Here is a 27,067-nt window from a genome sequence, read left to right as displayed (position 1 = left end):
ACCCAATCCACTGATAATACAGAAAGTAGAGGAAAAAGCTGATCCACTGCACTGTATTCCTCCATTAAGGCGGTGGTCAATGCATCCTTGGAGGAGGGTGTAATGCCATTAGCACTCAAGGAGGCAATTGTAAAGCCCATCTTAAAGAAGTCCTCCTTGGATCCCCAAGTTTTGAATAACTTTCGCCCAATTTCGAATCTACCATTCCTGGGCAAGATCATTGAGCGAGTGGTGGCTAATCAGTTGTCGACACACTTGGATGAAACGGATTGTTTGGATCCATACCAATCGGGCTTCAGGACTGGACATGGAACTGAAACAGCATTGGTCGCTCTGGTTGATGATATGAGGAGGGCATTAGATAGGGGAGAATTCACCTTTCTTGTCCTCCTCGATCTCTCAGCGGCTTTTGATACTGTCGACCACAGTATCCTTTTACATCGCCTGGAGGAATCGGGAATAGGAGGCACTGTACTACGGTGGTTCCATTCCTTTCTTTCCGATAGGCATCAACAGGTAGCATTGGGGGAGGAGGTTTCAGACCCTTGGCCTCTCAATTGTGGTGTGCCACAGGGCTCTATCCTCTCTCCCATGCTATTTAATATCTATATGAAGCCGCTGGGGGCAATCATCAGGAGATTTGGGCTGCAGTGTCACCAATATGCGGATGACACTCAGCTCTATCTCTCATTTAAATCTTCACCAGAGTCAGCTGTGGAGACCATGTCCAAGTGCCTGGAATCCGTGAGTGGATGGATGGGAAGGAACAGGCTGAAGTTGAATCCTGATAAGACTGAGGTGCTACTCGTGGGAGACAAGGGAAGGTTGGGAGATGTTGACCTGGTGTTCGATGGGGTGAAATTGCCCCTGAAGGACCAGGTCCGCAGTCTTGGGGTTGTTCTTGATTCCAAGCTGTCCATGGAGGCTCAGATTTCGGCAGTGAGCTGGGCAGCTTGGTATCAATTACACCTCATTCGTAGACTGCAGCCCTACCTTCCTGCTCATCAGCTCCCACTGGTGGTACATGCCCTGGTCACCTCTCGGTTGGATTACTGTAATGCGCTCTACGTGGGGTTACCCTTGAAAACGGTCCGGAAATTACAACTTATACAAAATGCTGCGGCTCGACTACTTACAAACTGTCGCCGCCAGGAACACATCACTCCAGTGTTGTTCGACCTACACTGGCTTCCAGTTATTTTCCGGGCCCAATTCAAGGTGTTGGTATTAACCTTTAAATCCCTATACGGTCTCGGCCCAGTTTACCTGATGGAGTGCCTCCAGCGCCACCAACCATGCCGCCCAACAAGATCAGCCACACAGGACCTTCTCTCAATCCCGCCAACTAAAACAGCTAGGTTGGCGGGGACAAGAGAGAGGGCATTTTCAGTGGCGGCCCCCACTCTCTGGAACTCCCTCCCATATGACCTTCGGCATGCCCCTTCCCTGAATGTATTCCGCCAAGCTTTGAAGACCTGGCTCTTCAGACAGGCCTTTGGGACTTCCCGGGAGGGTTAAATTTTTACGACGAATAGCCTACTACTCCGTACTGGAATTGTTTTATTGTTATAATGTATTCTATGATGTATTTTATTATGATGTAATGTATTGTTGTTAAATTGTACGTCGCCTAGAGTGGCCATTGGCCAGACAGGCGACCCACAAATTAAATTATTATTATTATTATTATTATTATTATTATTATTATGCTTTTAGGTGGGTGTGTTCATTGTTTCCCTCTCCACGCCACTATCTCCCCCTCCCTTCTTTCATTTTGTTTCCTGTAGGCTGACTAGCAATTTCTGGCTGCTCTCCTCCATTCTGCTAGCCTTTTTTATGTTGCTGCAAACAGTAATGTTATTTTTCTTTCACCCCTAACTTGTGCACAAAAGCATAACACTGCTCAAACAAAGATTTGTATTTCAGCTGTATCATACCAGTAAAAATACAAATAATCACACTTTTTAATGGAACCTACTGCAGCTGGTAGAACAAACTGAGCATGTTTGGTTGCCAAGCAACCAGAGGGAGTGGAAATGTTAAAGAGTGTGGTCATTAAGAAACTGCATGATTGTTCCCTCCCCTCACAGGTGAATAGAAAACACTGTGTTTGCAGCTGGCATTGAGCCCCTACTGTGGACAGTGCAAATAGAAAACAGAAGTAAAAACAGTGTTTTTAGTACAAAATAACACTCCCATGTGGATAAGCCGTAAGTTCTGACAAAGTATCTCACCAAAGGCTCCAGAGCAAGCTTAGCAGCCACTGAATGACAGGAGAGATCTTCTTATGAATCAGTAACTGGTTAAGAAACGGGAAGCAGAGAGCGGGAATAAATGAACACTTCTCCCAGTGGAGGAATGTAGAAAGTGGAGTCTCCCCAAAGATCGCTATTGGGACCTTTGCTTCTTAACTCATTCATAAAATATGGAGCTGGGGGGGAGCAGTGAGATAGACAATTTTGCTGCCCTGGGCTCCTACTGGGAGGAACAGCAAGATACAAATTTAATACATAAATAAATAAATGATGCCAAATTGTTCAATATGATTAAAACAAAAAGGGAGTTGAAGGAGCTCCAAAAGGACCTCTGCAAACTGGGTGAATGGGCAGTAAAATAGCAAATGCAATTCAATGTAAACAAGTGTAAACTGATGCACATTGGAGCAAAAATTCCTAATTGCACATATACACTCACAAGGTCTAAACTGGCCATGACCCCAAGAAATCAGACCTTGGGGTCATGGTGGAAGGCTCAATGAAGATGTCCACCCACTGTGAAGAAGATGTAGAAAAGGCAAATGCCATGTTAAGAATCATTGGGAAATGGGCTGAAAATAAAACTGGCGATATTGTTAATTCCATTATACAAATCTGTGGTAAGGTTGCACTCATAGAGCTGTGCAGTCTTGTGGTAACCTCACCTCAAAAAGGATATTGTAGAACTACAAAAGGTTCAGAAAAGGGCAACCAAAATGATCAAGGGGATGGAGCAGCTCCCTAATGAGGAAAGGTTACAACATTGGAGAGAGATTAGAGAATACGTAAGAGACAAGATAGAGGTGTATAAAATTATGTGTGATGTGTAGAAAGTGATAGAGAAGTTTTTCTCCCTCTCATAACATTAGAACTCCGGTCACCCAATGAAGCTGAATGCTGGAAGATTCAGGACAGACAAAAGAAAGTACTTCTTCACACAGCATATAGGTAAACCATGGAATTCATTACTAAGAAGTAGTGATGGATACCAATTTAGATGGCTCTAAAATAGGATTAGACAAATTCATGGAGGATAAGGCTTTCAATGGCTACTAGTCTTGATAGCTATCTTCTATGTCCACTATGAGAGGCTGTATGCCTTTGAATGCCAGTTGCTAGGAATCATAAATGAGGAAAGTGCTGATGCACTCTGGTCTTGCTTGTGGGCTTCCCTTAGACATCAGGTTGCCCACTGCAAGAACAGAATGCTGGACAAGATGGATTTACCAGCAGGTCTCATAATGTTCATATTGCTCTGATAGACCAAAGTCCAAATTCCTTTTATGTTACACACTGTAAGTCTCATGCACTGTCTCTTCCCTGAGAGATAAGCTTAAAGGGCCAGTCACCTGGCGTGGAGTCTAGCACTCCCTTCTTCTCTCCATTTGTTCAGTCCTTGCTTGGTGCTGGCAGTAGTGATAGGGAGAGTTGGACTCCAACTGGAGAGGCAGTCAGGAGATCAGGCTCAGAGGGTGCTGCTTTTGGGGTTCCCTTGGTACACAGGTTCTGCTTCAGGCCCAGTGTTTGGCCTTACTCTTCCACTGCCTTTGTTGCTGGTCTTTCTGGGCTGGCTAGCCCCTTCTCACTAGGTTGGAATCAGAGCAAAAGTCTTTGTGCAAATGCGGAGATTTCTTTGAATACAACCCAATATAATTTTACCGAAGACAGAATTGTTTTTTGACTCCTCATGGTATTTCAATGTTTTTACAGTTAATACCATCTGCATCAGCATTTGAAGTTCTCTGTGATCACCAGACTTTAAAAAAGGAACATTCCCCCTTTTCCTTGGAAATGGACTGCCTTCACGTCTATCTGGACTTATGGTGACCCTATGAATAGGGTTTTCATGGTAAGCGGTATTCAGAGGGGGTTTACCATTGCCTTCCTCTGAAGCAAGTCCTCCCCAGATGGCTAGGGCCCGCTCAGCTTGCCACAACTGCACAAGCCAGCCCCTTCCTTGTCCGCAACTGCCAGCTGGGGGGCAACTGCACTCCTTGGGACTATGCAGCTTGCCCAAGGCTGCACAGGTGGCAGGACACGTAACCCCTGAGCCACTCACTGTAGGGGTGAACTTTAGCTGGCCCTTTACATCCTTTTCCTTATATGGTTAGAAAACTTTGTATGACACTTGCTCCACAAACATATCCTTTCTTTTTGTTCAGTTTCATATTGTGATTATTGACGTAGAACAATGAAAACAAAATTTCACTTTTCTTGATGTCAGCATGATTTGATTTAGGTGCTACCTACCGTTACTTGCAATTTAACGACAACACAAATCAGAAATGACAGCAAATGAAAATAAAGGTTTGCTTCAATAAAAAAATACCCCATATGGTTTCACAATTAGATATGAACATTATTGGAGAGATTAACTCTTGTTACAAATGAACAAAACAATGGGATTACTAAACTCCTACAAAATGGCATATAAGAATAAAGATTCCTTTTTGGTCGATACTCAAGAACATGCTCTCTCATTCTCAGTATTATGCAGTTTGGCCTCTAATAACTCAGACCTGGATACAGGTACAACCTACTCTAAACTTACAGACCAAACTTGAGGCTCGTTGTCATAATTTCTTTGAGTCACTCATCATCTACTTCTTAGATGAATCCGTATGAAAAAACCTGCTGGCTAATTAATAAAGCACCATCCTATCCATTAACAATGCATATAGGTAAGATTCTTCTCTTTTTGACAATCTGGGTAGAACAGGAAGTCAACATAGGCACTCATAAATATGCAAAATGTAGTCTAGGAAATTGCTGTTACATCCTCAACAACTAGCTCAGTACTGTAAACTCATTAAAGGCTTCATACTATGATTGACAGTCTATAAAAACTGCATGCTGTTGCTTCTATTGACACAGCTACTCTCTGGCTCGGATCCCAACTTCACTTCTGCCAGAAGGAGCATTCCCAAGCAAAATGCTCAGTTTGGATCCAAGCCTATATGCTGCTGTTGTAGAGTCACTATGCACATATGCAATGGCATAGCAGACACTGTCTGAGTCCTATACAGACCCACAGTGTACTGGATGTCCTCATCCTGCAAAGCTTGCAATTTAACCTGCTGTTTTATTATTTTGTTTCATGGTTTGTTATGTGCCTTCAAGTTGATTTTGACTTAGGGCGACCCTATGAATCAGCGACCTCCAAGAGCATCTGTTATAAACAACCCTGTTCAGATCTTGTCAGTTCAGGTCTGTGGCTTCCTTTATGGAATCAATCCATCTCTTGTTTGGCCTTCCTCTTTTTCTATTCCCTTCTGTTTTTCCCAGCGTTATTGTATTTTCTACTGAATCATGTCTTGTCATTATGTGTCCAAAGTATGATAACTTCAGTTTCATCATTTTAGCTGTTAATTATAGTTCTGGTTTAACTTGTTCTAACACCAAATTATTTCTCTTTTTCATGGACCATGGTATCTGCAAAGCTCTCCTCCAACACCACACTTCAAAACAGTTGATTTTTCTGTTATCCACTTTTTTCACTATCCAACTTTCACATCCATACATAGAGATTGGGAATTCCATGATCTGAATGATCCTGACTTTAGTGTTCAGTGATATATCTTCGAATTTGAGGACCTTTTCTCATTCTCTCATAGCTGCCCTCCCGTCCTAGACGTCTTCTAATTTCTTCACTATTGCCTCCATTTTGGTTAATGACTGTGCCAAGGTATTGATAATCCTCAACAAGTTCAATGTCCTCATTGTCAACTTTAAAGTTACATAAACCTTCTGTTGTCATTACTTCAGTTTTCTTGATGTTCAGCTGTAGTCCTGCTTTTTTGCTTTCCTCTTTAACTTTCAACAGCGTTCATTTCAAATCATTACTGGTTACTGCTAGTAGTATGGTATTGTCTTAAATTATTGGCATTTCTCCCTCCAGTCTTCACACCTTCATCTTGGTCCAATCCCACTTTCTGTATGATCTGCATACAGATTAAACGAACAGGGTGATAAAATGCACCCGTCTCACACCCTTTCCGATTGGGAACCAATCAGTTTCTCCATATTCTGTCCTTACAGTAGCCTCTTGTCCAGAGTATAGGTTGCGCATCAAGACAATCAGATGCTGTGGCACCCCCATTTCTTTTAAAGCATTCCATAGTTTTTCATGATCTACACAATCAAAGGCTTTGCTGTAATCGATAAAGCACAGGGTGATTTTCTTCTGAAATTCCTTGGTCCGTTCCATTATCCAACGTATGTTTGTGATATGATCTCTGGTACCTCTTCCCTTTCTAAATCCAGCTTGGGCATCTGGCATTTCTCGCTCCATATATGATAAGAGCCTTTGCTGTAGAATCTTGAACATTTCTTGCATGGAATATTAAGGCAATAGTTTGATAATTACTGCATTCCCTGGGATCCCCTTTCTTTGGGATATATATTGAACGCTTCCACTCTGTTAGCCATTGTTTAGTTTTCCATATTTCTTGACAAATTCTTGTCAAAATTTGGACAGATTCCGTCTCACTAACTTGTAGCAACTCTATTGGTATCCCATCTGTTTCTGGTGATTTGTTTCTTCCAAGTATTTTCAGAACAGCTTTCACCTCACATTCTAAAATTTCTGGTTCTTCATCAACGGTTCCTCCGTGAATGAATGTCACCCTTGCATCTCTTTTATAGAGTTCGTCAATGTATTGCTTTCATCTTCCTTTTATTTCATCTTGGTCAGTCAGTGTGTTTCCCTGTTGATTCCCTACTCTTGATTTAAATTTCCCTTTAATTTCTCTAATCTTTTGGAATAGGGCTCGTGTTCTACCTTTTTTGTTGTCCTCTTCTGTCATGGCCACTTCAGAGGACTCCCCGGAGGAGGAGGAGGAGGCAGTGGCACCAGACCCAGAAGAAGGAACAAGTGGAATCCCTGAGAACACAACTCCAGCTCTTCCCCAGCTGGAGAATGTCCAGGTCCCTGCTGAAGCCTTTCAAGCAGATTCAGGGGATGGAGGCTCCCCTCTCCCCTACAGAGCGATGATGCCAGTGAGTATCGCAGCAATGGAGGAGGAGGTCAGGCCGTTTAAGAACAAGCGGCTCTGAGAAGTTGGGAGACTGATCACCTGCACCTGTCTAGGAAGTGGGTTTAAAAAGGCAGTTTGTGACTGCAGCAGGCTGCTGACTACAACGTCAGGCGTGACCTCCACATGAAACGTAGTTTGCAGACTCCAGACCTTTCAGACTGAACCCCTGGCTTTCTGAACCCAGCTTCCCCACCTTGACGACGCTTTCGGACACTGCTACTGGTACGGTTGTTAGAAGCATTCCTTTCTCCAGCCAGCTCCTGTTATCTGCTGGCCTTGGCAGATTTACGACGCAGCTAACTGCTGGCTTATTAGTTACAGCCCAGCTCCCAGCCCCAAAGCTGACATCTTCTATTTCTAAACAATAACTATTATAATAGTTCTTTGTCCATACGTACTAATCGCTGTATTATTGTATTTAGGGTTCTGACTGTGTTTCTATCTCCTTTTGCTTTCCTTCTCTCTTTCACCATCTTTAACTGACAACTTTCTTCAGTCATCCATTGAGGTCTTTCTCTTTTTAACTAGAGGTATTGTCTTTTTGCATTCTTCCCTGTTAAGTGTCTCTGACTTCAATCCATAGTTCTTCTGGTTTTTTACCAACTAAGTTTAAAGCCTCAAATCTGTTCCTTATTTGATCTTTATAATAATAATAAACTTTAATTTATAGGCCGCCTATCTAGCCAGTGGCCACTCTAGGCGGCGTACAATAAAACATGATAAAATACAATAAACAATATAGCCAGTACAGTACAATGTAAAAATTACAGTATTTAGTAGATTGTTCATATTACAGTTCTAGAACTAGTTCACCTTGGAAGTCTCAAAGGTCGTAAAGGCCTGATGGAAAAGCCAAGTTTTCAGGCCTCGGCGAAATATATCTAGGGAAGGGGCATGTCGAAGATCCATTGGGAGGGAGTTCCAAAGCGTGGGGGCTGCCACAGAAAAAGCCCTCTCTCGAGTCCTCACCAACCTAGCCACTTTAGTCGGTGGAACCGAGAGAAGGCCCTGAGTGGCAGATCTTGTAGGGCGGCACACTTTATGACGTTGCAGGCGCTCCTTCAGGTATACTGGGCCGAAACCGTATAGGGATTTAAAGGTTAATACCAACACCTTGAATTGAGCCCGGAAAATAACTGGAAGCCAGTGAAGATTGTATAACACTGGGGTAATATGATCATAACGGCGGCTATTCGTAAGTAAACGAGCCGCCGTGTTTTGTACCAGTTGTAATATGCTTCTGGGATGTTATTTAAACTGTATTTTGGCATTATGATTGCTTTGAGAAGATGGCGGCAGAGACGGACGCTCGGCAGGGAGCTCCGCGTTTCAGCTCTTAAAAAACCTTCAGATGCCATTATTCCACCTACTACATTGCCATCTATCTGCCTGTTTACCTGTCTGCATGTCATCACGGACTGGCTATTGTTGTCTACCTGCATGGCTGGGGACCTTGGCTCTGCCGCTGCTCGCTGTTGTCGCTGATGTCGTTGTGGGGCGTGCTGCCTGGGCTGGCCTCGTTTTTGTTGTTGGTGCCGCCTGTGTGCATTGTTGCTGCTGTTGGGCTGTGCTGTGCTGTGCTGCTGCCGGCCCGTTGTCGCCGTCGCTACCGTGGCTTTGCTGCCTGGTTGCGGTCGTGCCGCCCTTGGTCGTGCAGCCATTGCTGCAGCCGGATCCGCCGCGTCATCGCCGTCGCTGCCCGCCCGTGTATCACCGCTTCTGTCACTGCGGACTGTGCTGCTGCCCGTCGCTGGCTCGCCCGGTTGTGTTGCCGCCCAGAACATCGTTGTCCGTGCTGTTGCTGCCACCGTTCCCGCCGCCGCTTTTTCGTTGCGGCCTATCGCGCTGGGGCCTGTGGTGCTGTTGTTGCCATTGCAACCTCTCTCGCCGGGCTTGGTGCTGCCATCTGCTGGTCGTTCTTGGTGTGGCTGGACGCGGCTGCTGTGACTGTTGCTGCTGCTCTGCCATTGTTGGACCGCTTCGGGTCCGTTCTGTCGCTGCTGGGCTACCATCGCAGCGGCTCTTGCTGCTGCTGCCTGCTATTACTGTGGAGCGGGGCTTGGACGCTGGTGTGGAAGGATATTGTGCTGGGTTGACTGGAGTGTGTATGGATACATGGATGTGTGGATGTGCGACTGAGATGTAATTTTTAATTATATTGATTTTAATTGTATTATATTTTGTTTTATTTTTGTTATTTATCACTTGGGGGTGGGTTTATGGTCTATTATTGTTTTAGACTGGGTGGCCTGTTGATTGGCGGGCAGGGATAGAGTATGTGCAAGTCAGGAGGGGATGTGACAGGGGAGGTGAGGGGCCAAGTCATTGAAAGACTGGGCGGCAGGCGCTGGAAAGGTGCTGTAGGCAGACCACGCCAGCATAGGGGAACAGGGGGTAGATGCATTATACCCATCCCCTGTTCCGGGTCTGCCCAAAACCAGACGATAACTGGGGGATGCAAGGTTCCTACCGACCTTCGTCTGCTGTTGTGCAATGCCAGGTCTGTGGTACAAAAAACTTCACTCATCCACGACATGATCTTGGATGAGTGTGCAGACCTGGCATGTATTACGGAGACTTGGCTGGATGAGGCCTCTGCACCCATTCTCGAGGCCATGTGTCCGCCGGGTTTCCGCTGCGCACAGCAGCCGAGGGTGGGCAGGCGGGGAGGGGGTGTGGCAGTCATTTACCGGGAGTCCTTGGTTTTTGCCAGATCTCCTCTCCATAGGACCAAGTTTGTTGACTGCATGTACTGGAGGTTGGGCCCGAAGGGCAGTTTAGGGATCCTGCTGGTGTAACGCCCACCCCGCTGCACAGCAGACTCCCTGGCCGAGGTGCTGGAGGTGGTCTCGGCTGTACGGGCGTTGTCCCCAGAATTGTTAGTGCTGGGTGACTTCAACGTGCATGCCGGGACCACTCTCACTGGAGCCCCTCGGGATTTCCTGGAAACCATGGCTTCCTGGGAACTGCACCTCAGTAATACTGGGCCCACCCATGTAGCCGGTCATGCTCTTGACCTTGTGTTTGTCCTGGGAGAGGAAAAAAGTGCTCTGAAGTTGGGAGTGGTTCTTTCCACTCCTGTGTCATGGTCAGATCACCATCTGGTAAACATGGACTTCACGCTGCCACACCCTCTCCGCAGGGGTGATGGACCTATTAGAATGGTCCGCCCCAGGCGCCTGATGGATCCTGATGGATTCCTGACTGCGCTAGGGGAACTGGAACCTGCTGAAGGTTGCCCGGTTGAAACCCTGGTGATGGAGTGGAATGGAAAGATCACTGGGGCGTTAGACCGGGTGGCTCCGAAACGTCCTCTCCCCCTGAACAGAACTCAGTTAGCACCGTGGTATACACCACGGCTGCGTATTCTGAGACAGGAGGTGAGACGACTAGAACGCCGGTGGCGGAAATCCCGCTCCGAAGGTGTCCGGACACAAGTTAGAGCAGCAGTAACTGCCTACCAAGTGGCAATAAGGACAGAAAAGAAGGCTTTCTTTACTGCCTCTATTGCGTCTGCAGAGTGCTGTCCCAGGAGGTTGTTCCAAGTGGTCCGAAGCCTGGTCGGTCCAGTTGCTCAGGAACCCTTGGAACAGTCAAAAGCCTCCTGTGACACTTTGGCTAAGCACTTTGCTGATAAAATCGAACACATACGGAGCTCGATCCCGTGCGCCGTGGATACAGTGAATGAATCGGAGTTGACTGGTTGCATACCGGTATGCTGGGATCATTTTCAGCCTCTCTCTTCTGAGGATGTGGACAAGGTGCTCTCGACTGTAAGGCCTACCACCTGTCTAACTGACCCTTGCCCATCGTGGCTCATCATGAGATGCAGAGAGAAGTTGGGTGAGGGGATCAAGGCGGTGGTAAACGCATCCTTGAAAGAGGGTGTGATGCCATCAGCCCTCAAGGAGGCAATTGTAAAGCCCATCCTGATGAAGCCCTCCTTGGATCCCCAAGTTTTTAATAACTTTCGCCCAATTTCGAATTTACCATTCTTGGGCAAGGTCATTGAGCGAGTGGTGGCCAATCAGTTGTCGACACACTTGGATGAAACGGATTACTTAGATCCATACCAATCGGGCTTCAGGACTGGTCACGGAACTGAAACAGCCTTGGTCGCTCTGGTAGATGATATGAGGAGGGCATTAGATAGGGGAGAATTTACCTTCCTTGTCCTCCTTGATCTCTCAGCGCCTTTTGATACTGTCGACCACAGTATCCTTTTATATCGCCTAGAGGGATTGGGAATAGGAGGCACTGTATTACGGTGGTTCCGCTCCTTTCTCTCTGATAGGTACCAACAGGTGGCATTGGGGGAGGAGGTTTCAGACCCTTGGCCTCTCAATTGTGGTGTGCCACAGGGTTCTATGCTCTCTCCCATGCTATTTAACATCTATATGAAGCCGCTGGGGGCAATCATCAGGAGATTTGGGCTGCAGTGTCACCAATATGCGGATGACACTCAGCTCTATCTCTCATTTAAATCTTCACCAGAGTTGGCTGTGGAGACCGTGTCCAAGTGCCTGGAGTCCGTGAGTGGATGGATGGGAAGGAATAGGCTGAAACTGAACCCCGACAAGACCGAGGTACTGCTCGTGGGGGACAAGAGAAGGTTGGGAACCGTTGACCTGAAGTTCAATGGGGTGAGTTTACCCCTAAAGGACCAGGTCCGCAGCCTCGGGGTTGTACTTGATTCCAAGCTGTCCATGGAGGCTCAGATTTCGGCTGTGAGCCGGGCAGCTTGGTACCAGCTACACCTTATACGTAGGCTGCAACCCTACCTTCCTGTTCATCAGCTCCCACTGGTAGTACATGCCCTGGTCACCTCTCGATTAGATTACTGTAATGCACTCTACGTGGGGTTACCCTTGAAAACGGTCCGGAAACTACAACTTATTCAAAATGCGGCGGCTCGATTACTCACAAACAGTCGTCGCCGGGACCACATCACGCCAGTGTTGTTCGATCTACACTGGCTTCCAGTTATTTTCCGGGCCCAATTCAAGGTGTTGGTTTTAACCTTTAAATCCCTACACGGTCTCGGCCCAGTTTATCTAAAGGAGCGCCTACAACGCCACCAATCATGCCGCCTGACAAGATCGGCCACACAAGGCCTTCTCTCAGTCCCGCCAACCAAAGCAGCTAGGTTGTCGGGCACTAGAGAGAAGGCCTTTTCAGTGGCGGCCCCCACCCTCTGGAACTCCCTCCCACAAGATCTTCGGCACATCTCTTCCCTGAATATGTTCCGCAAGGCCTTAAAGACCTGGCTTTTTCAGCAGGCTTTCGGGACTTCTGGGGAGGCTTAATATTCTTCTGTTTTAAATGCCTCCTATTATGTATTGTTTGCTCTTATAATTTACATATTTCACTGTATTTTTATATTGTATTCTGCCATATTTATTGTATGTACGTCACCTAGAGTGGCCATTGGCCAGATAGGCGACACATAAATTAAATTTATTATTATTATTTATTTATTTATTATTTGTTGGTCTTCTTTAGCTTTACTCTGATTTTCGATATTAACAGTTCATGATTTGTACCGCAGTCTGCTCCTGGTCTTGTTTTCGCAGAAAGTATGGAACTTCATCTTCTGCTAACAATTATATAATCAACTTGAATCCTATATTGACCATTTGGTGATGTCCACATGTACAGTCATCTTTTCGGTTGCTCAAAAACTGTGTTTGCAAGAAACAAATTATTTGTTTCACAGAATTCATTACGTCTTTCTCCTGCTTCATTTCTATCTCCTAATCCTCATTTCCCCACTATTCCCAGTTCTTCTGTTCCCTACTTTTGAATTCCTGTCCCCCATGATTATCATCACATCTTGTTTTAGTGTGCGATCAATTTCTTCCTATACTTCTGTGTACAATCTCTCCAATTCCTCTTCTTCTGTGTTTTCTGTTGGAGTGTAGACTTGGATGATGGTTATATTAATAGGTTTCCCATTTAATCTCACTGATATCAGTTGCTCAGGACCTTGCATTATAGCTCCTAATTGTTTTTGCCATATCGCTTCTCACTATTAAAGCAACCCTGTTTCTTCTTAATTTCTCATTTCCTGCATCAAATATTTTTTAGTTGCCTGATTGAAAATGCCCCATTCCTGTCCATTTGAATTCACTCACATTAAGTATTGTAATGCTGATGCATTCCATTTCTTGCTGGACAATTTCTAATTTTCCGTGGTTCATGCTTCTCACATTTCATGTTCCTATTGTGTGCGTCGTACAACTCCAGACTCTCCTTTCGCATCTATCCACATCAGCCTCTGGGCTTCCTTTCGGCTTTGACCCACCTGCGTCATTAGTCACAGCACTACTTGTTCTTGTCTGTTGTTCTTCCCTAGTAGCTCACTAAGTGCCATCTGACCTGGAGGTCTCATCTTCCAACGCTATCTTGTGTTGCATTTTGGGTACTCTGTTCATAGGGTTTTCATGGTAAGAGGTATTCAGAGGTGGTTTACCATTGCCTTCCTCTGAGTTTGGATGCATCTTAGTCTGGTGTCTCTGCTTTGACCATTCTGCCTTGGGTGCCCCTACTAGGAGTCTAGCCTCTTGGTCTAGACTCCTGACAGCATTGCTGTCAGCTTCTTCGACACTCTCAAACCCCCACACCATGTTAAGGTGTGCATCCTAGAGGAGGGTTTTATGGTATGATGCATTTCTTTTTGTTTTTAACAATGTTGTAAGTTGCTTGGAGACCTCCGGGTAACAAGCAACTAACAAATCCAATAAATAATAAGAATAATAAAGTACCAAACAAAATTAGACAATACAAACTTAAAAGGTGCTCCTTCATTTTCACATGTGTTCTGTAAGATAGTTTGATGGAAAAAAATCTCACATCAACTCTTCTCCTTGATTTCTCAGCTGATAAAGCAGCACTGTTTCAGCAGCGAGGCTAAAATAATCAAAACTATGAATGCTGCCTCTTCAGGGCAATTTGCAATAAGCCTAGAATAATTTCTAAGTCACTCTTGTGTGTGTGTACGCGCGTGCGTGCGTCCCAGTCCCCGTGCAGCAGCTTACACCCCAAAAAGATATTCAGGGGTGAGGGGACCTTAGCAGGCTAGATATGCCTCGTGGCCTTTACCATTCCTATTATTTAAAATTGGTTCGTATCCTACTAGGGAACTTATATTAAACTGTTCTTACATTCATTGGTTATGTACTATAAATAAAAAGTCAGTAGCTCTTGCACCTTTGGCATTACAAAAACACAGAGCTGTTTCCATACATGAGAGAGATCACAGATGTATGTGGACTAGCCCCAGCCACCAGCCATGCATGTGTACATAAGTATGTGCATACAGCCTCTTTTTCCATGTGTCAAAGGTGTAGATTGCATGGCTGCCAGATGTGTCTGCAACAAGTCAGTCTGTATGGCCCAATTCACACCTTTTGTGAATGCATGGGGAAAGTCACTTGAAAGCCCTTGTTATTCTTGTGGTTTCCAGGGTCAGTCAGCACTCCCCACATATGCATGGGGATATGACAGATGCCACTGGTGAGCTAAAATGTAAAAGGCCTAGATCTACTGAAGTGTCACTGCTTTAATCAAGATGAAGGGAAGAAGAGTGCCAGGTTGCATTTCTCAACCATTTCAGTAACATTAATTTAGGATGCCATCAATTGGGACCTAAGCTACAAATGTAGGTCTGGACGAGTACTTATCTGAGCATCAGGTTCCAGAAAGTCAATCCTACTGCACTTTCCATAAGTGTAGCCCAGCCTGCATCCCATATTCTTCACCTTTTACATATCAGATCTCCAGCAGCATCTTTCCTCAAATGTTTGAATCCAAAAATGCAAACTGTGCTGCGAAATTAGGCAAATTGTAAGCACTATTCTCACTGCTTTTCAACAATAATTCTCAACTCCATTACTAAACTAAACTAAAATCCAAGATGCAACACAATTGCTTACAGCCAATTCAGCATTTTAGTTTCTCAGTGCTGACAAGCACAACAGAAGATACATGAAAAGTGTGAAAATCAAATATATAGTTCTGCATAAGGAGGTGTAAGAGTACCTGGTGAGTCACAAACACAGTTTTAAGAAATTAAATCTAGAGGTTCCAATGCAAGAAAAGCTGAGTGGCTAAAGACTGAAGTGGCAGCCACTACATAGCTCTGCATGCTACTCTTACCAGCCACTTCTGACCCTGTCTTGTATGTTTTGTTTTTATAAAATAAGGTTGTAAGAGCATTTCAAAAAACTTTACCCCAGTAATTTGCTTCTCAAAAATGCTTTAAAATCAGTGCATCATCTGTTGTAAAAGTCTGCGCATGTTGCACAGTAGAGAAATAGGATTTGGATATGGGGGGGAGGGGGGGAAACAAAGTTCAAAATCCTTATTCCACTACAAAATTCAACAACCTTGGGCAAACTATCACCCAACCCCATCTCACAGATAGTGCCAAGCCAAGTGAGATGAGGAACGCTACCCACAACTTGGGAAGTTAGCTCAAATCATAAGTAAGTCAATAGATTGATGTCCTACATACCCCCACAGCCTTAGAAGCAGGTATAGCTGAAGTGCACCTAAGCTTGCATCTAACACAGCTCATGTCAAATGGGGATGTGCAATTACGCCTCAGTTTCAAGGAAATCCTCAAGTTAAGGAATGGGACTAATGTGTGGAATTCAGAAATCTGAGGCTTAGACTTTTTTTACCCCATCCTAATATCCTGTTTTAAACTAATTATAATACCTTTTGAATCAGAATACGAAAGGTTTATTACAGAATACTGATGCCAACTGGAGATGTTTGCTTGTGCATCTCAGCACCATCTGTCAAGTTGTTTTAGAGCAGAGAAGAGAACCTGTGATGCTCCAGATGTTGTTGGATTCCAATTTTGCATCAGCCCCAGCCAGCAAGGCCACTGGTCAGGAATGATGAGAGTTGCAGTCCAAAAAAATCTGCAAGACCACAGATTCTCCACCACTATTTTAGAGGTTTCAAAATGTAGTTTTATTTCAGTTTACAAACGTTAATTTCTGCATACCTAGGGAATGTCCCAACTATGTAGACACCACTACCTTATTTTGGGATGGGTTCATTTCTTTTCCAAACTGATCAGCATTCAACCACCCATGTTTGCTATTACAAGCAATAATATACCAACCCAAGTTTGTCAGCAGAGACTAGACTTTCTGTAGTATTCCTTTCTTCTAATTTTCAAGGCATTTTCTCCTAAGTATCAAGGCATAGATAAAATTCCATTAGTAACATAGGACGTTGTCTTATACAGACCATTGGCCCATCTAGCTCAGTACTGTCTACAGTGTCGTCTGACTGGCTATAGTTCTCCAGGCTCTCAGACAGGGTTTCAGACAGGAGACTTTACCAGCTCTACCTGAAGATGTCAGGGACTGAACCTGAGAGCTCTTGCAAGCAAACTATTTCTAAGTTATGACTCCTCTGTGTACCTTATATTTTAAATGAATCCAATTAGTGACTCAAACCGATTCCCACCCATTCTCCAAAAAAACATATTTAACAAGATGAAACATTTTATGGCTTTGACAATGACACATTCTTCAAAGCAATATTTTATTAAGTAATACAGCACATTTGTATCATGTTTCCACACACTCTGAAGATCAGCAACACAAAGAAGTTCAAGTACAAATCAAATCACTACGAGGTGAAAAACCTACTTTACTTGCTTACCTAGTTAGCTTTGCTTCACCAGTCTTGTGGAACACTACCAAAAAAGCAATCTCCATTACAAACAGATCCAACTAGTCAATGCTACGAAGTGATGGGTCCCATTCACCCAAATTATACAATCCAAGAATAAAACAATGACCTTGTTTCTGCTAGAGACCACTACAAAAGTATGAAGTATTCTACTACTTCCTTGTGTACAAGTACATTACATCTAACAGCCTCTTTCTACAGCCCTGAGAAACCTGTGCACTCACTAAGAGTTCCAACATCTTACTAAGGTGTACAAGCAAAATTTAACATAACTTCCCTGTTTAACTTCCTGATGTGTGCATGGATACTTCCTCTACCACTACATCCATTTCCTCTCTAGAAACCCCTATTTACATACACATACAAGAATGTCAACTGGAGCCAGTGAAAGTAGCCTCTGTGACAGATTTGGTGTGTTCAGAGTAGAAGTCTATAACATGCCATCTATTCAAAGCAACAAACTACATCCTTATTTTGTAAATAGCTTTAGGAATAAAATAGCAAATATTAGAAACCCCACAAAAAGGAGAATCGATTTAGCATATAGGGAATATCAAAAAGGCTCCCAAAGACAGACTGACCTATGCTATGGACTGTTTCTGCAACTTTCGGATAACCTGAGTTACTGCTGGCCATACATTACTGAATACCTGCCTCTTCTCAGGAGACAGAAGCAAAGACTGCCTTGGTGCTAAAATGCAGGAATATTTATTTATACTAAATTTTCCTTTGAAGAGTTTAAATTTATGATATACTCCTAAGCTTAATTGCTAAAGTGCACAATTGTCAGAGGAAACTGTTCTAAATTATAGCGACATGGTATATTCCCTAATTTATCTGAATACATGAAAGAAATACAATAAATTTCAGCTACAGAATAACATACGTTAAATCTCTTGAACATGGGAACATATAGTGTATATCAGTGGTTCCCAACCTTTATGAGTATGGGACCCCCTTTATAAGCTCAACAAATTCCATGACCCCTTCCCTCTAGAGAGGCAGGCTGCCTTCCAGGAAGGAAGGGAGGAAAGCAGCCTTTCCCTGCAGGCTTGCTTCTTTTTGCTCCGCAGAAAGCCCTCTCCTCTCGTTTTGAGTAAGGGTGTGCAGCAGCAGTGCAAGGAGGAATCGGTGATAGTAATCCCCTCTTCCGGTATCTCCACCCTCAGCCTCCTTTGGCGTCTGCCATGTATTTATAGGCAGATGTCTGAAAGATGCTCTGGTGCTTCAGCAAAAGGCCTCCCCTCGTTTGGAGTAGGGGGGAGGTGTCATCTGCAGCAGCAGTGGGGAGCAGACTCTCCAGGGAGTGAAGACTTTTTTTAAAAAAAAATCAATAAATAATTCATTACTTTACTGTTCACGGCCCCCTCTGGATTACTTTGCGGCCCCCATGAGGGTCACGGCCCCCAGGTTGGGAACCACTGGTGTATATGAACATGCTAAAAGTTGTTAGGAATGTTTTGGTGTCTGTGAAAACAGGGTTGTCCAACTAACTGGAATCAGTTATCAATTTACAACACATGTAGTTTATGGCTTTGTTAGTGTGATTTTATTGCTTGTAATTAATTATAGTCAGTCCAACATTTCATGTCTTTGATATAAGCTTAAAGATTATGGCTTTATGGCTGGAGACACTTGGGTATGGAACCAAAACCTTGGAATGTGGATTTGGGGTCTGTCCTTCTCATTATGTTGAGGCCATTACAAATTTAAAGAGCAATGCCTCATTCCCAGTGTTTTAGGTTTAATTGCATTGAGGAGAATTATTAATATGAATATTAGCTCTGGGTCCTCCATCGTCTCTGAATCGGGCTAGGTTAGAAGTGGAAATATTTGCCACACCTCCATTTCCACTTGAACCACACTTATGAAAGTCATACTTAAATGTTTAATTCTCAGTAATGAATTAGAGAAGCACAATGAGAAGCTTTTCCTTTTTTTCCTTGCAAAATTCCGCCAATCAGTGGACCAAATTTTGACTAGTGAAGAGATGCCTGAACTTTCACATAGATGAAACCCTGCCACCATCTCTGGAAGGAGAAAATCAAGCTTAGGAATGCAAAATCCCAACAATGCATATCTGCTATACTCATGCACCTTTGCCTTCCATAGTTAAAAGGGTTTAGATGTGTAAGTGGTTCATCGCTAGACAAAAGCCCATGAATAAGACTGTCACCTGTCAATCCCAATTACTTCCTCACTTAGGGCATTGTTCTTAACTCCTTCTCAGGTCCAGCCCCACATTATGGACAGCCCTTGGCAAAACATCTTTTGGAGCCTCCCTTCTGCTTACCCACTAGCCAGCATGATCCTCCCCACACTGCCACCGAGAGAGAGGGATTGGCATAGATAGCACAGATTCTCTATGGACATTTGGAGGTCTGGGCCTCTATTAAACTGCATAGGGAGAACATTGCCACCACAGCCCACGTGCACTTTCTCGGCGCTGCAGTACAGGCCAATCTATACCACCACAGCACCTAGAGCAGCGTTTCCCAACTAGTGGGCCACCAGATGTTGTTGGACCACAATTCCCATCTTTCCTGACCACTGGCAATGCTGGCTGAGGCTGATGGGAGTTGTGGTCCAACAACATCTGGTAGCCCATTAGTTGGGAAAGGCTGACCTAGAGGAACAGCACAATTGTGTAAGTGGGCAGAGGCAGCAGCTCATATGAGGAGCAACCACCTCATTATTTCACTCACTTGTGCCCTCCCTTCTAGGTGGTGCAGCATTGGATATTGCACACAGAACCAGTGAAGTGCTGGAAGGCAAACACATAGTGCAGCCTTTCCCAACCTTGGGTCCCCAGATGTTGCTGGACTACAATTCCCATAATTCCTGATCATTGGCCATGCTGTCTGAGGCTGATGGAAGCTGTAGTCCAACAGTATCTGGGGACCCAAGGTTGGGAAAGGCTGACATAGAGACAGTGGCAGTTTCTGCTACTTCATTCATTCTGGATGGACCAAATGATCCTACCACACTGCACAAAGCCAGGGAAAGAGGGCAAAAGCAGGCACCAGTTGCTCCTCTCACTCTTGAGGATGGACCTAAGTTGTAGCCTGTGCCCTTCTATTGGTTAGTGCAGGAGAAGGGACTGGGAACAGAAAAAGCACAGGCAAGCAAAAAGAAAAGGCTGCAACTAGTGCCTCTGCTTGATTGCTTCCACCCCATTCATGGCAGCAAGTCAGATAAGAGCAGACAAGCCACTGCTGCTTCTGACCACTCACCACTCCTCAATCTTTGGGAGGCTTTACCTGCTCACTCACCCTCTTTGGGTGACGTAGCAGTGAGAATTAGGCACAGGAGAGGTACCCCAAGCAAGCAAACAAAAACTACCACTACCCTATATAGGCTACACTCTGCTTGCTTCTACGTTTCTGCTCTCCCATCTAAGCTCAGCTACATATCTTAAGAAGGTAGGTAGGTAAGTGGAGAGATTAATCTTTCTGACTTGCACCACAAAGCCCAATCCTCCTCATGCACCACCTTTAAGAACAAGACAGTGTGTGAGCAAATGAATGGTAGTAGCTTCTCCTGCAATGAGCAGCGCTTGCCTTCTACAATTCATATACTCCTCCTACAGATAAGCTGTTTCTCTCTTCACTTGCTCACCTGTCCTCTTCCTCCCAATCCATATCACTGCACCTCCCAATGAGTGAGGCAGATGAACAATTAGAAACAGCACTGCTCCTTGAGGACACCACTTCGATGCCCACTTCCATTGGCAGAAGCTGGCCTGTACCAGCTGTCCTCAAGGAGGTGTTGTTGGCATGCATGGCCCAGAGTAGGGAAACCTGGTCAGGCCCAGGGCTCCTGCACCTCAGCAGTTTTGTCAGTGCCCAAGAAGTCAGGCCATCAGCCGGTGCCGCACAGTGCTGAGCTCCAAGCTGGCTCCGCCCCGTCTGCATACACCCCCCCCGTGTTGACACTATAGCCTGGGAGGAAACCCTGGAAGGGAACCCAGCCCCAAAGCCCCATTGTTCCCGGGAGTTCCTTTCTCCGCCCAGATTCAGGCACCCCAAAAGAGGGAGGCCCTATACGCGAGTGCAGAACTTGAACTCTAGAAATCTCTGCAGCCGCGTGAAGCGCCTAGGAGGTCCGTCCGCACCCCCGTCTTCCAAACCAACCGACTCGAAGGAAAGATGCAGGACCGTGGCGAAGGAGAGACATCAGCCCAGGGCAAGTAAGGAGCGCCTCCAAACCACTCTTACACAGAGCCGCCCCACCGAGGCCGGGGAGCGGCAGCAGTAGCACCTCCTGCCTTCCTTCCATCCTCCCCCTACAAGCGACACTCCGGCGCCGCCCCCGCCCACCCCTTGGGCCTAGGGCTGGCACTCGCACCTCTCACGTTCCCTCATCCCGGCCAATGTCCACGCTCCCCCCGCCCGCAGCGCGCGCAGCCCCGGCCACAGGCAGAGTACACCCGCAGGCAGTACAAGCCCCGAGCGCGCGGCGTCATTATTCCTATTAACAGCACCATCCACCTACCTGACAAGCTGAACCCCCTCCACCACAACACGCCCGTCACCCTCCCGCCTGCGTCACGTGAGAGCACCCCCAGCCAATCCGCTACTACTTCTCGCTCCACCGGCAGCCAATCGGCTCCACATTCTCTTGTTACCGGTAGCCAACCGGCGCGCGCATACACACACACCCTGACTGTTCCTCGGCTGGTGGTGGTGTGGTGAAGAAACTATCTAGCTGCGTAAACCAATCGATGAAAGGGAGGATAGTGGTGCTCCCGCCCTTCTCCCTCATGACCGGGAGGAGATTGGCTGGCTCTTGTGGGTGGGAAGACGTAAGGAGTTGAGAGGGCGTTGACTTCCTTCCATTGAGTAGGCGGAGGTGGGTCTGTATCGCAGCAGGGAGAGGAGGAATCCGGTTACGTCCATACACGCTTACCTGGGAGTAAGTCCCATTGAATCCAATGGAGTTTGCTTCTGCGTAGACGTGTATTAGAGTGCACTGTAAGGTGATAATACTTCGTTTCGGTTGGTCGGCTGTGCAGTCCAATCGTTTTTCATGCTTCCTTGGAAGGAATTCCCGCTGACTTTATCAAGCAAGCTTCCAAAATATGGGACTAAGCCCCATTTGGATTCACTGAGAGCTAACTCTCGTGTAAACGTACACAGGCAGGACTGAGCTGTTGCTCGTATGTTCATACGCAGCCCGATCCGACGTGTGTTTACTGAGAACCAAGTTGCACAAAGTTTCAGGGGACACTCCCAGATAAGCGCGCATAGGCTTGTATCCTTAATTGCTCCTGGAAACGAGTTGCGTCACCTGACTTGTTATGTGCCTTCAGATCAACTACGACTTATGGCGATCCTATGAATCAGTAACCTCCAAGAGCATCTGTCATGAACCACCCTGTTCAGATTTTGTAAGCTCAGGTCTGTGGCTTCCTTTATGGAATCAATTCATCTCTTGTTTGGCCTTCCTCTTTTTCTAGTTCCTTATGTTTTTCACAGCATTATTGTCTTTTCTAGTGAAACATGTCTTCTCATGATGTGTCCAAAGTATGATAACCTCAGTTTCATCGTTTTAGTTTCTAGTGATAGTTCTGGTTTAATTTGTTCTAACACCCAATTATTTGTCTTTTTCGCAGTCCATGGTGTCCGCAAAACTCTTCTCCAACACCACATTTCAAATGAGTTTATTTTTCTCTTATTTACTTTTTTCACTGTCCAACTTTCACATCCATACATAGAGATCAGAAATAGTGTCTGGGATTTCGTTCAGGCATTGGACTTTCTCAGTGGCTTGAACAGTGATCGATAATAAAGACAAGTGTTATATCATTGTCATTTTCTGTGGACTAGAAATGTGTGGACTTGAAAAGCTGCTCCAAAGGGTTGAGCTGCATAGAATTGTGCTGTGGTAGTGTTCCAAGTAACCAACATGAATGAACCATAATAAAAAGAACTTCAATACCTTTTGTGGCAAAGCCAGAACAACCAAATGATTATGAGTGCTAATATCCATCAACCGTTTATATATAATTCTGAGTAGAGTTAAATACCCATATTATTAGGTTTTTAGCAGGCACTGTGACAGTGAATCTGAATCCACTGAATCTGGAGTGGATAGAGCATGTCCAAATTTTTATGTGTATGTATAACCCTTCCCACATTATAGTTTCATTCATTTTAATATGCAAATTAATGTCAGTGTTCATGGAGTAGTTCATTTGTACTTCAACTTGTGAATCTGATCATTACTTATTTCACTTCCCTTCAGAATTGGGGACTCTAAACTGCAGTGCATAATGCTTAACTCAGTAAGTTGAAATATGGTACACATGTAGTCTAAAGGCACTTAATTCCTAGAAAAAATCTAAAATGGAATATTTTTACAGCTAATATCCAATAGGTCATGAAATCTGCTTTACAATTTGAGGACAGCACTCTAGCATAGAGCAAGCAAAATGATTTATTGTTGTTTAATTCATGCACTTATATCCTGCCTTTCTGAAAAGGCATCCAAAGCTGTGGAAGTTCTGGACTTCCCAGGAGGATCCCTCTGCCTGTGCCGCCTCTAAGACGGGCTCCCGTCTTGGATGAAACTTTTTCAGTTTTAAATCCAGTCAGAAGGGGTTTTTTTGACTGGGGATAATTTCTTCCGGATAAGGAAGAAACGTGAGATTTCCCACACAGCTTTGTTGTGTTTGTTGGAGACTGGAATTCATCAGAATTGTCTGTGAAAGAAGGTCTTCCAGCAGCTCGGACGGAGCTAGGATTTCTAGCTAGCTCAGCTGAATAAGTGAACCGTTTTTTTTTCTTCAAAGAAAAACGGCCTAACAGGCAAGCATTCTCCTGTCTACGCTCATTATTTTGTTATCTATACAGCTAAAGAGATTTGTCAAAGAACCAGCAATTAAGAAAACCTGGGTGAGTCAAAACTTTCTCTTTTACTCACGGAACTAAGGGGGAAGAAAATAAAAATAGCCTATCTTTTTTTTATTGCAAAAAGCTGACATGGAAATTAGCATTCTAAAGATTACAATGGAAGAGGGGTTTCTGATTGGAAGAGAAAAGAAAAATCTTTTTGATTTATAAGACTTTTGTGTAATATATGTCTCGGACTATTTTTTCTGGTCTACTTTTTTTTTCTTTTTTTTGACGAATCTGCTCATTCTTTCTGCTACTAGTTATTTGGATGCTGTGAACTAAAGCTGTTTTTGCACTTCTGGGCATATAAGAGATAAGGGCTGTTTAGAGTGTGACGTCAGTTGGTTTGAAAGATTAACTCCTTTGTAACTGGATAAAGAAATAAACTGCTCTTTGCTTGGGACATTGAAAATTGAAGGAGTTTTGTTCCTTTGGTTTTAAGAATGACAATTAAGATGATCATGGATGTACAAGAAGGGACTTTATCTTTAGATATGTTTCAGAAAATAATGAATGGGATTAAGTCAATAAAATAAGAACTGAGAAATAATAGTCAAGCATTGAGAATTGAATTTGACGAAATGAGACAGGAGCTGAAAGAAATTCAGGATTCTATGAGAAAGGAGAATAAAGATAGATCTGGAAAACCAAAAAAGGATGAAAGAAAAATTAAAGGCAAGGTTCAAACTATGGAGATTGGATTAAATATGGACCTGGAAAAAGATTTGGATTTCCTGGCTGTGATGGATCCTGGAGACAAATATTACGGTTTGGAACCCAGCGCTGTCCCTGAAGGAATTGATGAAGAGATTGGAGATAAAGATATAATCGGTTCGAAAAAATTCCTGGACTGGAAGGATTTGATGGAACTTGAAATGGAGAAAGTTAACAGAATTAATCCCTGTTTTGTGTCAATGGAAAAATCTTCAAGAGATGTGCTAGTGTATTCTGTAAAAAAGAGGAACAGAGATGCGGCTTTGCAACAATACTTCAGTGATATGTTCGGAATTGATGGCAAGGAAATATCTGTGATAAAGGAAATTCCTATCAGACTTTTATTATATGACTATGACAGCAAGATTATTGGGTGCGTAAAGATGGAAGATGGAAGATGGAACCAACACGGATAATGGAAGAAGAGCGATTTGAAATTACTGGACTTAGTAGACTTGATGAGTTGGATTAATTGGCATGTTTATCTGGAAAAAAAATTGATGGACATATATCTCAAGGATTGGAAACTTCTCTTTGACTTTTTGTGGAAGAATAAAATGATATGATGTTAATGAGATTTGATACCAACTAAGATAACCGCTGGAGGAAGGTGATCTATTAAGAGACAGGCTTGTTATATATTATAGACTTATAGCTGAACTACGACAAATCGGAAGTCAATATTTTAATTTTTTTTCTTTTTTTATTGTATTAGTTATTGATTTGTGTTTTTTCTTTTTGTATTGTTTTGGTTTTGAAAATTTGAATAAAAATTAATTGAAGGGAAAAAAAAGCTGTGGAAGTTCTTATTGCTCCTTTATATACACTGAAGTTTCCATCTGCAGGCAGGAATATTCCTCTTAGTTCTGGAAATTCTTGATACAGTTGTTCTGTGGTACTAAATCCTGTGGAGTTTGGCAATGGGTTTTAATAATGCTGCCAAAAATGGCTTATTATATAAAAACTGTTACGTAAGTTACGATAAGCTTGCATGTCTTTACGGGGCTTGTCTTATAATTACTTAGCTATCCTACTTCAAGCTGTGGATGCTAGTAGCTGGTGCTTCCCAAATCTTACCTACTTCTACTCTAGATTGCTTTCACCCTGAGATCCTTTAGTGTTGCTGAGGCACTGCTTTTTTGCAATGAGTTGGAAGTGAATTTACACAATATAGTACTATATTCTCTAGAAACGCTTATCCCCTTGCAGAAGATCTTTCTATAATGTCTCCTCAGGAGAAAGTCTTCAGCCAAGATCCCCTGCAAATTTAATTTGAAGCTTCCTCTTTGTGATTTTTCCACAGTATGGCATTAATGATGTTATGCTCATTATTAGCTCTTAATTCCTGATCTCAACAGGTGGTAGATTTCATTTCTGGTTTTTCCTTTTTTTTAGTTTTGTTTTATTGCAAAAGAGTAAAAATGTTCAAGAGGTGTCCCACATTTGGTGCACAATGGTAATCTACCATCTGCAGAAGTACATTGTTTTCTTGTAATGACATAACAGTTCACTTTTTTAAAAAAATGCATAGTTTTCAGGATTAGGGCCAAGTTTAGTAAAATGGTACAGAACTGAAAATGATCCATCCTTGTCTTGTGTGCCTAGACCAGGACCAGAGCTTGGAAAAGTTACTTTTTAAAACTACAGCTCCCATCAGCCCCCGCCAGCATGGCCACTGGATTGGGCTGATGGGAGTTGTAGTTTAAAAAAGTAACTTTTCCAAGCTCTGACCAGGACAAAGTATTGTTGCAATGATTATATGACAAAATTCTACAGATTAGTAGCAAACCCAAAGGATAATTTTAAAGATAACTAAACTGACCTGATGCCTCCAATCTTCTATGTGTCACTTCCATAATAAGGATAAATGTTTCTAATATCTCTTGAGCAATTGCAAATAAATATAAGTGGCAATAGGACTGTGGAAACCTGTCACAAATGAGAAATTATTATAATCAGATGCCTAAGGCAGAGAGGAACAGAAAGTTGTTGATTACACAGATTCACAGAATCTGCTGCTCTTTTGGGAAGTCTAGTATTACATGCTGGGTTCATGGGTGCGTGTTAATGTATTTAAAAATGAATGTTACAGTACTACTACTAAACTTACATGATCTTGATATCATCTGGGGGGGCAAGTAGAAGATAAACTAGGATGTACTGATAGATTGCAGCTGATTTGCAGTAGATCAGCAAATGTTTAACAATAACAACAAAAAAGTGAGAGCCAGTTATGAATAAACATGGATAAGAAGCACCAGGACTTGAGAATGTGCTCATACACAGGCTGCAGTTCTATACATGTCCCCCGGATCCTCATTGTTTCTCAGTTGTAAACTGAAATTTTTATGCTCAACTGTGCTGGCATAACTTACTGTTTCTTAAACACTCTAACAAAAAATATTCTCTGCCAAGGCTGACCTTGTACTTACTTGTCTCTCTGCTTTCATGT

At 43.9% G+C, this 27,067-nt stretch overlaps 1 protein-coding gene and 1 long non-coding RNA gene across 9 annotated transcripts in view; one reads left to right on the top strand and one right to left on the bottom strand.

The window, feature by feature from the left end:
- Positions 1-21,674, bottom strand: part of FER (FER tyrosine kinase) — a 268,182-nt gene extending 246,508 nt beyond the window's left edge. For 4 of the 8 annotated variants that reach the window (XM_061623654.1, XM_061623709.1, XM_061623700.1 and 1 more), the window contains exon 1: positions 21,500-21,674. The gene's annotated coding sequence lies outside the window, so the exon portion shown is untranslated. The other 4 variants (XM_061623662.1, XM_061623691.1, XM_061623681.1 and 1 more) reach the window with 4 other exon arrangements.
- Positions 20,953-27,067, top strand: part of LOC133383294 (uncharacterized) — a 29,824-nt gene continuing 23,709 nt past the window's right edge. The window contains exon 1 of the long non-coding RNA XR_009762233.1: positions 20,953-21,194. This is a non-coding gene — a long non-coding RNA (uncharacterized LOC133383294). The remainder of the gene's footprint in view (positions 21,195-27,067) is intronic.

Source organism: Rhineura floridana, chromosome 1 (genome assembly GCF_030035675.1).
Source record: "Rhineura floridana isolate rRhiFlo1 chromosome 1, rRhiFlo1.hap2, whole genome shotgun sequence".
Lineage (NCBI taxonomy): Eukaryota > Metazoa > Chordata > Lepidosauria > Squamata > Rhineuridae > Rhineura > Rhineura floridana.
The sequence above is the reverse complement of the archived record's forward strand: the minus strand, read 5'-3'. Positions and strand labels throughout refer to the sequence as shown.